The sequence below is a fragment of the Kogia breviceps genome, chromosome 1, assembly GCF_026419965.1.
Source record: "Kogia breviceps isolate mKogBre1 chromosome 1, mKogBre1 haplotype 1, whole genome shotgun sequence".
Taxonomy (NCBI): domain Eukaryota; kingdom Metazoa; phylum Chordata; class Mammalia; order Artiodactyla; family Physeteridae; genus Kogia; species Kogia breviceps.
The window spans coordinates 154,959,426-154,973,151 of NC_081310.1; the positions used below are offsets into that span (position 1 = coordinate 154,959,426).

At 37.2% G+C, this 13,726-nt stretch overlaps 1 long non-coding RNA gene across 1 annotated transcript in view; it reads left to right on the plus strand.

Moving 5' to 3' along the window:
* Positions 1-13,726, plus strand: part of LOC136792042 (uncharacterized) — a 346,949-nt gene that overhangs the window by 226,508 nt on the left and 106,715 nt on the right. The gene's annotated exons all lie outside the window — the stretch shown is intronic.

A 13,726-nucleotide genomic window follows, 5' to 3' on the forward strand; every position in this document is an offset into this window, starting at 1 on the left:
CTACTAATTTTGGGTTTTGTTCATTCCTTTTACTAGTTCCTTTAGGTGTAAGGTTAGGTTTTATTTGAGATTTTTCTTGTCCCTGAGATTAAACTTTTGCACTTTTATATAAGCTGTAATTTCCTTTTAAAAACTGTGTTAGCTTGGCCCAAAGATTTTGGATCATTGTATTTCCATTTGCATTTGTTTCCAGGTAGTTTTTGATTTCTTCAGTGACTCATTGGTAGTTTAGTAGCATATTGTCTAGCCTCCATATGTTTGTGGTTTTTGTGGGTTTTTTACTTGTAGTTGATTTCTAGTCTCATACCATTGTGGTTGAAAAAATGCTTGATATGATTTCAATCTTAAATTTAATTGAGACTTGTTTTGTGGCCTAGTATGTGATCTATCCTGGAGAATGTTCCATGTGCACTTGAAAAGAATGTGTATTCTGCTGCTTTTGGATAGAATGTTCTATATATATCTATTTTGTTCATCTGGTCTCATGTGTTATTTAAGGCCAGTGGTTCCTTACTGATATTCTGTCTTGATGATCTGTCCATTGATGTAAATGGAGTGTTAAAGTCCCCTACTATTATTGTGTTACTGTTAATTTCTCCCTTTATTTCTGTTCATTTGCTTTATGTACTTAAGTCCTTCTATATTGAGTACATATATATATTTACAATTGTTATATCTTCTTGTTGGATTGATCTCTTTATCATTATGTAATATCCTTTTTGTCTTTAGCTAAAGTCATTGTTTGCAAGTCTGTTTTGTGTGATACAAGTACTGCTACCCTGGCTTTCTTTTCATTTTCATTTGTATGGAATACCTTTTTCCATCCCCTTACTTTCAGTCTGTGTGTGTTATCATTTCTGAAGTAAGTCTCTTCTAGGCAGCATATATATGGGTCTTGTTTTTGTATCCATTTACCCACTCTATGTCTCTTTTTTTCCCCACTTTTGATTGGTGCATTTAGCCCATTAACATTTAAAGTAGTTATTGATATGTATGTACTCATTGCCATTTTGTTGATTCTGCTCTGGTTATTTTTATAGTTCTCTTCATTTCTTCTTCTTTTTCTCTCTTCTCTTGTGATTTGATGACTATCTTTAGCATTATGTTTAAGTTCCTTTCTCTATTTTTGTGTACATACCTATTATATATTTGGGTTTGTGGTTACCTAGAGTTCATACATAACATTATTTTAGGTTCATATATAACATATATATGATAATTTTAGGTTGCTGATCTCTTAAGTTCAAATGTATTCTAACAACCTTGTGTTTTTACTCCCCCCTCCCCTATGTTAATGTTTTTTACATCATATTTTACATCTTTTTTTGTGTATCTCTTAACAACTTATTGTGTTTATATAGATTATTTTACTACTTTTGTATTTTAACCTTCCTAATAGCTTTATAAGTGGTTGATCTATTATCTTTATGTTTGCGTTTACTGATGAAAATTGCTTTTCATAATTTTTGTATTTCTGGTTGTGATCTTCTTTACTGCTTAGAGAAGTCTCTTTAACATTCCTTGTAAATCCTGTTTACTGGTGCTGAATTCTTTTACCTTGTTCTTGTCTGTAAACTCTTTATATCTCCTTCAAATCTGAATGATAGCTTTGCCCCATATTCCGAGGTGTAGGTTTTCTTTTCCTTTTATTACTTTGAATGTATCATGCCACTCTCTTCTGGCCTGAAAACTTTCTGCTGAAAAGTCAGTTAATGATTTTATGGGTGTTCCCTTGTATATAAGTAGTTGCTTTTCTCTTGTTGCTTTTAAGATTCTCTTTTTATTATTAATTTTTGTCATTTTAACTATAATGTGTCTTGGTGTAGACCTCTTCAAGTTCATCTTGTCTGAGATTCTCTGTGCTTCCTAGACCTGGATGTTTGTTTCCTTTCCCAGGTTGGGGGAAGTTTTCAGCTATTATTTCTTCAAATAAATTCTCTGCCCCCTTTTCTCTCTCTTCTCCTTTTGGGACTCCTATAAATGTGAATGTTAATATGCTCAATGTTGTCCCAGAGGTCTCTTAAATTATCCTTATTTTTAGATATTCTTTTTTTCTGTTCACTTGAATAATTTCTCCTACTCTGTCTTTCAGTTCACTGTTCTGTTCCTCTATATCATCCAACCTACTGTTGACTCCTCCTAGTGTGTTTTTTATTTCAGTTATAGTATTCTTCAGTTCTCTTTGGTTATCCTTTGTTAGAAAGAGTTCATCCATTTGTCCAAGTTCATTGAGCATCTTTACGATTATTACCTGGAATTCTTTTTTGGCTTATCTCCACTTTGCTTATTTCATCTTCTTGGGTTTTGTCTTGTTCCTTCGTTTGGAACATATTTCTCTGTCTCCTCATTTTACCTAAATCTCTGTGTTTATTTCTCTATATTAAGTAAGTTGGTTACATTTCCTGATCTTAGAGAAGTGGCTTTATGTAGGAGACATACAATGGGGCCCAGCATCCCACTCCTCTTGAGTCCCCAGAGTTATATGCTCCAGAGGTGCCCTCTATGTGGGCTGTGTGGGCCCTTCTTTTGTGGCAGGGCTGACTACTGTGGGTGTACTGGTAGGCAAGACTGGCCCCCAGCCTGACTGGCTGCCTGGTTCTGTCTTGTGTGGTGGCTGCTGGGCCACTGGTGGGTGGGTTTCGGTTCCTGTGTAGCTGGCTGCTCAGTCCATGGGGTTCCAGGACTGGTACTGACCCACTGGTGAGCAGGTAAGCCCTTGGCATTTATGGGCTAGAGGGAGGGCTCCAAAGTGGCCATTGTCAGCACCTGTGTCCTTGTGGTAGAATGGGCTAACCAAAATGGCTGCCTGAAGTGTCTGTGTTCCCAGGGGAAGTCCCACTTGCCTCCTGCCTCTCTGGGAGGTTCTCCAAGATCAACAAATGTACTGACCCAGGTTCCTTTCAAATTAGTGCATCTGTTCTGGGACTCAGAGTATGTGAGCTTTTGTGCACACCCTTTAAGAGTGGATTCTCTGTTTCCTACAACCCTCTGGCTCTCCTGTATGCAAGCCTGACTGGCTTTCAAGGGGCTCATCTTCTTATTGACCCCCCCCCACCCCCCAAGGCTGGGGAAATCTATGTGGAACTCAGACTCCTTGCTCGTTGGGGAGAACCTTTGCAATTGTGATTATCCTGCCATTTGTGGGTCACCTACCCAGGATATTGGTCTTGACTCTACCATGTCTCTGCCCCTCTTACCTATCTCATTGTAATTCCTTCTTTATATCTGGAGTTGTAAAAAGTATTTTCTGTTAGTCTTCAGGTCATTCTCATAGACAGTTGCTCTGTAGGTAGTTGTGATTTTGGTGTGCTTGTTGAAGGAAGTGAGCTCAGGGTCTTCCTACTCTTCCGTCTTGACTGTGCCTTCCTAGGTAAGAATTTCATGTAATTTTTCTCTTTTCAAACCTCCAGCATAACTCTATCCTATTCCCCCACTCTTTTCTTCATGACCTTGCTTCTAGTTTCATTGAGAAAGTAGAACTTTTGCATATTTTCACCATAGCATCTCCCAACCAGCCATACTTTTCTTCCTTTAATATAGATGTACATTCATGATTTTCTCAAAGGTGAGCCCTTCTTGTGCACTGGATCCATCCCCTTTTACCTACTCAGTGACTTGCCTCTAGGATTATACTCTCTCCTGAATCACTAATACATCTCCCCCCTCCCCACCTGGATCTTACTATCAGGATATAAACATGGTGTTAGATGTTTCATCTTCGAAAATTATCCTCCCTTTACTCCACATCCCCCCTGCAGCTACCTCCTCATTTCTTTGCTTCCCATATAGTAAACTATATACTTGTTCGTAACTTTCTCTTCTTTGGAAAAGCAATTTGAAAATGAAACTAAGATATTCAGTTTTAGTGGATTTTGGGTGAAGTCAGGAAATTGCATTGTAAGTTTTTAAGACTCCCTTGGTGAGTGTGTTCATGATTTAGAACTATTAATTTAAGTTTTTTTGTTAGGAACTATTCCTAACTGAAGATGACTATAAATGAAAATGAAACTCTCCAATTTTACTGTCAATAGAACAAAGTGTTTGATTTATAAGACATATATATAATTTACCAGAAACATGGTCATGATGGAAAAAGTAATATACCTTTCTATTATTTCTCTGTTTATTTGACTGTCATGGAAATCTGTGCTGAGTAACAGGAAATCTTAACATTAATTTTGTCTCTATAGGCTTATGCTTGCCTTTTCTAGCCTTATTGATGTGGGAAGCAGGCAGCATATGATGTGGGAGGAAGAGGTGGAAAGGGTGTAGGAAAATTATGATTTTTCTACTCACTAACAGTATTTTCCAAACATAAATGAATAAAGACCATACATATTCTAGTACAATTTTCATAATATTTAATACCCTGCCTTTCATGTGGTAGTTGTTCAGCACATATGTATTGAATAAGTAAAAACAGGAAGTTGATCTTGTCCAGCTAAATCTCCATGTTTGCCATTCTCGAGGCTCTTAGGAAGTCCATGACATCTAGCCAAAGATGGCTAAAATGCAGGATAAATCTTACACTCTAGCTCCTTAGTATAATTATTCATCCATTTATTCACTCACTAAAAAAATAGTTATTGTGTGCCTTTCACATACTGGGCACTGGGACTGGAGCTGTGGATGCAGATTTGGTGTCTACCCATAGACATTTAACTTAGTGTGATTATAGTCCAGGCAAATAGTTTGATGCCACTGGTCTCTGGCTATGTGGTTTTATGAAAATCATTTCCTTGGTCTGTGCCTCATTGTTTCCATGAAAAAAGAATATACGTTTCCACGGATTGTAATGAGGATTAAGTGAAAAGTCATATAAAACATTGTTCATAAACCATGAAGGATAGCATAAAGCCTTACTTACTACTGTAACACTTCACACCCTACATTTTAAAAAAGTAAATTAGGAGAAGAATAAATTTAAGGGGTGAAGTTAAATTGTTTTGCTGTCAAATAAGGCTTCAAAACTGCTAGTTGTCACTCTTCCCCCGTTAGAGGGGTCTTTTTAGGTTTCCTGCTATTAAAACTGATTGTTGTGAATAAAAGGCCTATTTCCTACTTCAACCATCAAGTGCAAGGGCCATTACCTGTTACCAATCAAGTCTGCCTTGCTGGGCTCACAGTGCTCTGGGAGCAGTGTGTTGTTTCTGGGGCTCTTCAAACCTCAGGTGCTCTGCTGGATGTGGATAGCTCCCAAGCAAAATAAGCTGGCAATCAAACATTGTCTTTAATCATCAGATTTCTTTGGGTTGGGCCTCCTCTCTGGTGTCAAGCTCCCAGTGGCAAACTGCTTAATTAAACTCCCCCAGAAAATCAGAAACATTATGAACTGCTGTCTACCACCAAGGGACCATGTTTTTTTTTTTTTAACAAACACTCTCATATTGCCTTCAGAGAGGTTGATAACTTCAGAAATTAAAAGGATTATAGACATATGGGATTCCTAAAGACCAGTTCTCAGCTTAGGCTTGGTCATGATGGCATTTACATCCATCTCATCAGCTGAAAATATTCATTTTAAAGGATTATCTTTTATTTTGTCATGAAATGACAGACTGATAATGAGAATAGTATGGTAACTTTCACACCACAGCCCCCAACACATATAATCTCTGAAATCACAGATTCTGGGAACCAGTTTCACAAATGGGGCAAATGAAACTCTTGAAACTCAAGTGATATAATTTCCCTAAAATGACAGTCCTTAAAGTACAGGTGTCAACCTTAGGTCTACTGATCAATAGTTTAGCTCAGGCTGAGGAAACAGAATTACATATAACGAGAAAAGTGGTTTTCACATGTTTGAGAAATCCCTGCTTTCAGAGAAATTTGGTTAATGCAGAGCCAATGTGCCTTGCCGTAGTCTTGTATTTTGGCTGAAGGACAGTTTACGTAAGCCATCAGTGCCCATGCATTTTCCACTCATTCACCCTTAAAAAAAGCAAACAAACCAACATTACCAGGAAAGGCTTTATAGCATATAGGGAAGGGAATTATAGATAAGGTTGGTACTTGTGAAGTGTTAGGACTTGGACTCAATTCTGCTTTGTTATTGGCAATGTCAATGTCTTGAACAAATCTCTATCTGTAAGCCCTTCTCAACCTGCTAAGCTTCATCCAAGGATAAAAAGAGAATATACAGATGAAAATGCTTGGTAAACCGTATTATGATCTACAGATTGAAAAAGTGATTATTGATGGTAAAAACTAAAAGTTTCTACCTTTCATTTGCTAATAGGCTTAGCCTTGAAGAGGGTTAAAGAGACTCTGAAGTCATGTATGGATATATGTTGGCAGGAGAAACAGTGGGCCACACATGCATGAACCTCAGAGCGAGCACCTCCTTATATTTTGTACCTTAGGCATCTTCTTGCCTAACCCTGTTCCCAGCCCTGTGTTTCCTTGGGTGAGATGGCTCTCTGCAGCTGAGGGCAAGTCCCAGAGAAGGATTTAGCTCAGAGCTGTCAGCTGTCAACATTTCTAGCAGATGAGGGAATGTGTGCTTTAGTCTTGGAAGGGGGAATCCGGGCAGCACACTGCAGCAGCACTAAACCACTGTGGTAAGGTTTTGGCAGTCGCTTGTAAAATTAAAACACACCTACCCCATGACCCTGTAAGTCCATTCTTAGGTATATTTCCACGAGCAATGAAAGCAAATGTCCACAAAAATACTCATATAAGAATATTCATAGCAGCTTCAAATTGGAAACAACCCTTTTGTCTAGACAGGCAAATGGAGTCTCAGCAATGAATGAATTTCATGGTTAAGTGTCTCAAAGACTATGCTAAGCCAAAAAATGTGGGTAAAAAATAGTACATTATGTATAATTCAATTTATATGAGGTTCTAAAACAGGCAAAAACTACTTTATTAAAGAAAACAAATTTTAGGATGGCTGTTTGACATGGGAGATTGCCTGGTGAAAGGGCATGTGGGGTATTGCTGGGCAATGGAAATGTTCTATATTTTGATAGAAATGGCAGTTATACAGGTGCACACATTTGTCAAAATTCACCCTATTATGCATTTAGTATTGTACATTTACTAAATAGAAATCGAACCTAATAAGGAACCCTCATTTATTTTTGTCTACTTGGGAAAATGCAAATTTTTAAGGCTTAGGAGCTGGTCAAGAGGTTACTATTCACATGAAGATAATTTTAAAGCATTTCTCACACTATTAGAGCATAGGCATCACAGAGAGGCTACTGGCTTCAGATAAAAATAAATATTGACTACAGAGAGAATAGGGCACATAGACCAGAAGGTGATATTGCAGAACCAAGGAAATAAAGAAGGATACTGTCCCTAGGGTAAGTAACCAGTGTTAGACATTTTAGAGGATGTCTCTGTATGGCACCTTATCTCCTAAAGTACCATTGATACCAATTTGGTAGTTAAACTTTGAGCAATTGTAGGTGATCACAGAAATTAGAAGTCTGCTTAAGTAGTAGTAAAGGCCTTGATACCAAAAGTAACAACTTGGTGTAATAAAGTGCCATAGAACTTGGGCAATGCATATAAAGGAATTCAGAAGAGGTTAGATGATGGACTCTGGCTCTAAGTCAGGTAGTTTTTGAACCAATTCAATTATTACTTTTGTTTGTAATATGTCATACGTATCGATAATTGTTCTTAAGTTAACCACATAGAAAACAACATATAGTTCTATTCAATAATGTAATTTGGTCACTCTCAAAGAAATCCACTTCAGGGAGTAATCCCAGGAATGTCACTGATAAATAAACCCTATTGATTGTTTTAATAAAGTTGGAGGACAAAATCACATAAACAGATTCCCTTATAGAATATCATTTAACATGGCCTATTTATGCCTCAATGTATTCATTGGTATTGCCTTGTGTTTTAAAAATTTTAATTTAATAAAGTCAAAACCAACCAAAATGAGAATGTTATATAAAATGTCCCAAATTTCATCAAGGTTTCATCCCACAGATTGTCCTAGTTTATTTCCTGCTGTTAGTGCCTCTGAGAGTTCTTCTCAAAGTAACCATGACTGTTTGTAGTTTCTATGGCTAATTTGGGTGAGGGAAGGGAGAGGGAGATGATTTGTCTAAAAGCTTTGTACAAAAATGTGTCCCAACTTTAATAAGCATCAGAGTTCTGATTGCTCAACGGTCTGCTCCATTTGAAAAAGTCACCTTTCATAATTTTTTTTCTTGCTAATTATGTCAGAAATTTTGATTTTCTTTCCCTTCATTAATTCATTCAAACTTTAATACTTGAAATACTTATTGAGAATCTATTAAAGGCCAACATATCAGCATTTGATGATGGTATGATATAAAGAAAAATAAGTCATCATTGATTCAATTCAAGGCCTTTACATCCTATTAGAGGAGAGAAATCTGAACACAAGGAAGTTAACACAATGTTAATTTATTTGAACACATTTTTGCTAAGGTTACTTTGAAAAATAATGTTGAAGTGGAAAGCACAAAAAGTAAATTTTGGTGTAAGTTGGGAAATGGCCTGATGTAAAGCTTAATACCCACAACATTCATTCTTTCATTTCAATCTCCTGTTAATTAGTAGCGTGGATTGTTTATGATTTAACATTTGCCCCTCCTTCACCCTCAATCTTTTCTTGCAGCTCTCCTAACTAGTTCTGAAAAATAGAACACATACTCAAATCAAAGGATTTTGCTACTAAGTTTGATGAACTGGAAACACTATTATTTTCATGTTTGGCCCATAAAGTTGGCAAAATCTTCTATTCACATGTCGTGAAATCTCAGATTACCTGTGGCTCTCCCCCCAATTTATGGAGAGTGACACTGAGGGCATTTTCCCATCAATCTTCATCTATGCTACAGTTACTTTCTTGATACAGAGATCCCATCATTTCTGGTGCTCCATCTTCTACCTTTAAGGAATCCAGTTTCTTTATCAGTAGCTGCTGGTCTGCCTTTCAGTGCCTGAGTGTGCCTGTATTACTTATTCTGAAATTCTCAGGTTGCATACTATGAGACTCTCCCTTACTTAACCAGAGAGGGAAAGTTTATTTCTTTAAGCTCTCAGTTTTCATTGTTCTTTCTTTCTCTTGGATGTCTCCCAGTTTATGCCTTTACTTTCAGGCATAGTGTTATTATTAGCCTCCAGTGGAGGCATTTCTTTCACCCCAGTCTGCTGATTTATTGTACCTTCAATTCTTTCCATAGCATATATGATAAAAATAATAATTGCAATCAATCAGGTTCAGGCTATGTGCCAGGAATTGGCCAGTTGTTCTACATACAATATATGTAGCCTTACCAGTATTCCTGCAAAGTAGGCATAACATTATACTGCTCTAAAAGTAAGGAAATGAGACTCAGAGAGGTTTAAATAACTTGTCACAAAGTGAGCATATAGTGAACCTAGACTGAAACCCAGATCTCTTGACTCCAGATGTTAGACTTTTTCCCAGGTTACCATTCTGCTTTTTCCTGGAGAACAGCGCCAGGAACTTGTTAGGTATTTAATAGCTGTTTGTTACATTTATGCATAAAAGAACATGTGGAATTACCTATATACTTTTTGCTAGAATGAAATGCTAAAAGTATTTATAATAGACTAGTTCACTGGTCATAAACAACTAGAGAAACTGAACAATATACGTGATTCTTCTGTTTTCAGACATTGCACAACATGGAATTGTGCTTCATGAGAGAAGATAAACAAATGAGGCTAACCCCACAATCATTTCAGCTTTCAGACTGGAGGCATTCTCTGAAATGTGGGACAGGGAGGGGGACCCAAGCAAAAGCTTCACAGGTTCACTGAGTTGAGGAAACAGATAGATGTTTGGGGGAGGGCTAAGCAACTTGAATTGCAGGGCTGAGTACCATAGAAGAGGGAAGTAAGCCCAGAAAGAGATCCGGTAAAATGCACAGGGGTCCTTTTGAGTCTGGCTGAATACTATCCTGTGCATGTGCAGAGTGAGACTCTCTGAGGTCAAGCAAAGAACAAGTATCTGGTAAAAATTATGTACCAAGGAGGTATAAGCCAAACAATTTGTAGAGCCCTCAAAGGGCTGGGAGTTCTAAATGCCAGAGTGCAGAGACCTTATTGAATATCTAGGCCATTATGTAGAGACCCAAGAAGGTTTATGCCATAGTAGCTGAGTACTCTGCACTTGCCCTAACAAAGTTTAAAAATAAAGTTTGAAAGCGTCAAGCTGATTCACAAACAAATTAAATGCCTGACAACACAAACTGTCACACTCTTTAAAGGGAGACAATAAGAGCCAAATATTTAACAATGTAAGGCTTATAGTGTCCAGCATCCAATAAAATTTTAATAGATGTGCAAAGTAACAAAAAATGTCACCCATAACTGGAAGAAAAGTCAATCTGTAGAAATAAGCGCAGAAGTTACAGAAATGATGGAATTAGCAGACAGACTCTAAAGCTATTATAAATATTTTCAAGGATTTAAAGAATAATATAAATATGCAAGTCAAGAAATAAAAGATATAAAGAGAATTAAGTAGAAGTTTGAGAGATGAAAAATGAAATATTGTAAATAAAATATCTAATGAATGGGCTTAATAACAGAATAAGAGATTAGCAAGCTTAAAACTATCCAAGTGAGAGCACATAGAGAAAAAAGCCATAAGAAGTAAAATAAACAGAGCTTCAGTGACATTGAGAAAGCATAAAGTAATTTAATATTCATATAATTAGGGACTGACAGTATGGTAAGTGGTGGTGGAAAAATTATTTAAAGAAATAAATGTCAAAATTTTTCCAATAATTTCAACAGGGTAAACACATGAATGGAAAAACCACCAAGGCACATGTTAGTCAAATTGCTGAAAACTGGCAATAAAGAGAAAATAAAAGCAGCTAGAGGAAAAGACTCATTATTTTCAAATAGAATGACTACCAAATTCTTGTCAGGAACAGTTCAAGACAGAAGACAATGGAACAATTCCTTTAATATGCTAAAAGTAAAAAAAAGTTGTCAAACTAAATTACTATATCCAGGAAAAAAATTATCCTTCATAAATGGGAGGCAATGAGACTTCCAGTATCTGGTCTGATACGTAAAGATCTTGGAAGTCATTACTCCCATTTTATAAGAAAAAAGCTGAACAAACTGAAAATCAACAACTTGTCTTAGATTGATGAGAGAATTGAGGTCACAAGGTAAGCTGCCACCCTGAAAATTTGGAGAGATAGGTGAATACAAATAATCCAGCTTACTGGGAGAAGCAAACCAGAAGCAGAAGCCTGCTGCTGGAGCCTGTACCACTTACCACCATGTTAATTGGGCTACTGTGTAATAAAAGAGGATTACAGCTAAAAGAATTGTAAGCCTCAGACTCTATTTAAGAAGGAGTCTCTGAGGAAATCCAAAACGAGGGAGACAGAAACAGACATCAGAGGAAATTTTAGCCTTTGATATCTACAGCTACAGCAAATATTAAACACAGTCTAACTCCTAGCCAGATACACATTAAATCTCACGCTAAAGGCCTACTTATTTCATTTCTTTTTACTTGATCCATCATGTCTGGTTATCAACAAAAAATTAGAAGAGACATTAAAAGGCAGAAAAACACAGTAAGAAGAGAGAAAGCAAACAGCAGAACCAGACTCAGTTATGGCAGAGATTTTCAAGTGATCAGATTGGAAATTTAAAAATAATTATGATTAAAATGTTACAGGCTCTAATAGAGAGAGTAAACAACTTGCAAAACTGAAAAGCAAAATAAATACATTTATTTATTTATTTATTTATTTATTTTTGGCTGCCTGGATCTTCGTTGCTGTGTGCAGTCTTTCTCTAGTTATGGTGAGCAGGGGCTACTCTTTGTTGCTGTGCACGGACTTATTGCAGTGGCTTCTCTTTGTTGCGGAGCACAGGCTCTAGGTGCATGGGCTTCAGTAGTTGTCACACGTGGGCCCAGTAGTTGTGGCTCATGGGCTGTAGAGAGCAGGCTCAGTAGTTGTGGCCCAGAGACTTAGTTGCTCTATGGCATGTGGGATCTTCCTGGACCAGGGCTTGAACCCATGTCCCCTGCGTTGGCAGGCAGATTCTTAACCACTGCTCTGCCAGGGAAGCCCCTGTTCTTTCTTTTAACTTTACTTTTTTTTTTTTATTGGGCTATAGTTGCTTTACAATGTTGTGTTAGTTTCTGCTGAACAATGAAGTGAATCAGTTGTATGTATATTTATATGTATATATATATCCTCCCTCTTGGACCTCTCCCCATGCCACCCATCTAGGTCATCACAGAGCACTGAGCTGAGCTCCCTGTGCTGCACAGAAGGTTCCCACTAGCTATCTATTTACCCATAGTAGTGTATATATGTCAATCCTAGTCTCCCAATTCATCCCACCCTCTCCTTCCAGGCCTGTGTCTACATGTCCATTCTCTATGTTTGCATCTCTATTCCTGCCCTGGAAATAGGTTCATCTGTACCATTTTTTTAGATTCCACATATACGTGTTAATATATGATATTTGTTTTTCTCTTTCTGACTTCACTCTATATGACAGAGTCTAGGTCCATCCACATCTTTACAAATGACCCAATTTCATTCCTTTTTATGGCTGAGTAATATTCCATTGCATGTATATACCACATCTTTATCTATTCCTCTGTTGATGGACATTTAGGTTGTTTCCATGTCCTGACTATTGTAAATAGAACTGCAGTGAACACTGGGGTACATGACTCTTTTTGAATTATGGTTTTCTCAGGGTATATGCCCAGTAGTGGGATTGCTGGGTCATATGGTAGTTCTATTTTTAGTTTTTTAAGGAATCTCCATACTGTTCTCCATAGTGGTTGTATCAATTTACATTCCCACCAACAGTGCAGGAGGGTTCCCATTTTACCACACCCTCTGCAGCATTTATTGTTTGTAGATTTTTTTGATGATGGCCATTCTGACTGGTGTGAGGTGATGTCTCATTGTAGTTTTGATTTGTATTTCTCTAATTAGTGATGTTGAGCATCTTTTCATTTGCCTCTTGGCCATCTTCATGTCTTCTTTGGAGAAATGTCTATTTAGGTCTTCCACCCATTTTTTGATTGGGCATTGTTTTTTTTGTTTTTGATTTTGAACTGCATGAGCTGCTTGTATATTTTGGAGATTAATCCTTTGTCAATTGCTTCATTTGCAAATAGTTTCTCCCATTCTGAGGGTTATCTTTTTGTCTTGTTTATGGTTTCCTTTGCCGTGCAAAAGCTTTTAAGTTTCATTAGGTCCCGTTTGCTTATTTTTTCCATTTGTTTTTATTTTCATTACTCTAGGAGGTGGGTCAAAAAATCTTGCTGTGATTTATGTCGAAGAGTGTTTTTCCTATGTTTTCCTTTAAGAGTTTTATAGTGTCCAGCCTTACATTTAGGTCTTTAATCCATTTTGAGTTTATTTTTGTGTGTGGTGTTAGGGGGTGTTCTAATTTCATTCTTTTACATGTAGCTGTCCAGTTTTCCCAACACCACTTATTGAAGAGATTGTCTTTTCTCCATTGTATATTCTTGCCTCCTTTTTCATAGATTAGGGGACCATAGGTGCGTGGGTTTATCTCTCGGCTTTCTATTCTGTACCATTGATCTATATTTCTCTTTTTGGGCCGGTACCATACTGTCTTGATTACTGCAGCTTTGTAGTGTAGTCTGAAGTCAGGGAGCCTGAATCCTCCAGCTCCATTTTTCTTTCTCAGGATTGCTTTGGTTCTTTGAGGTCATTTGTGTTTCCATACA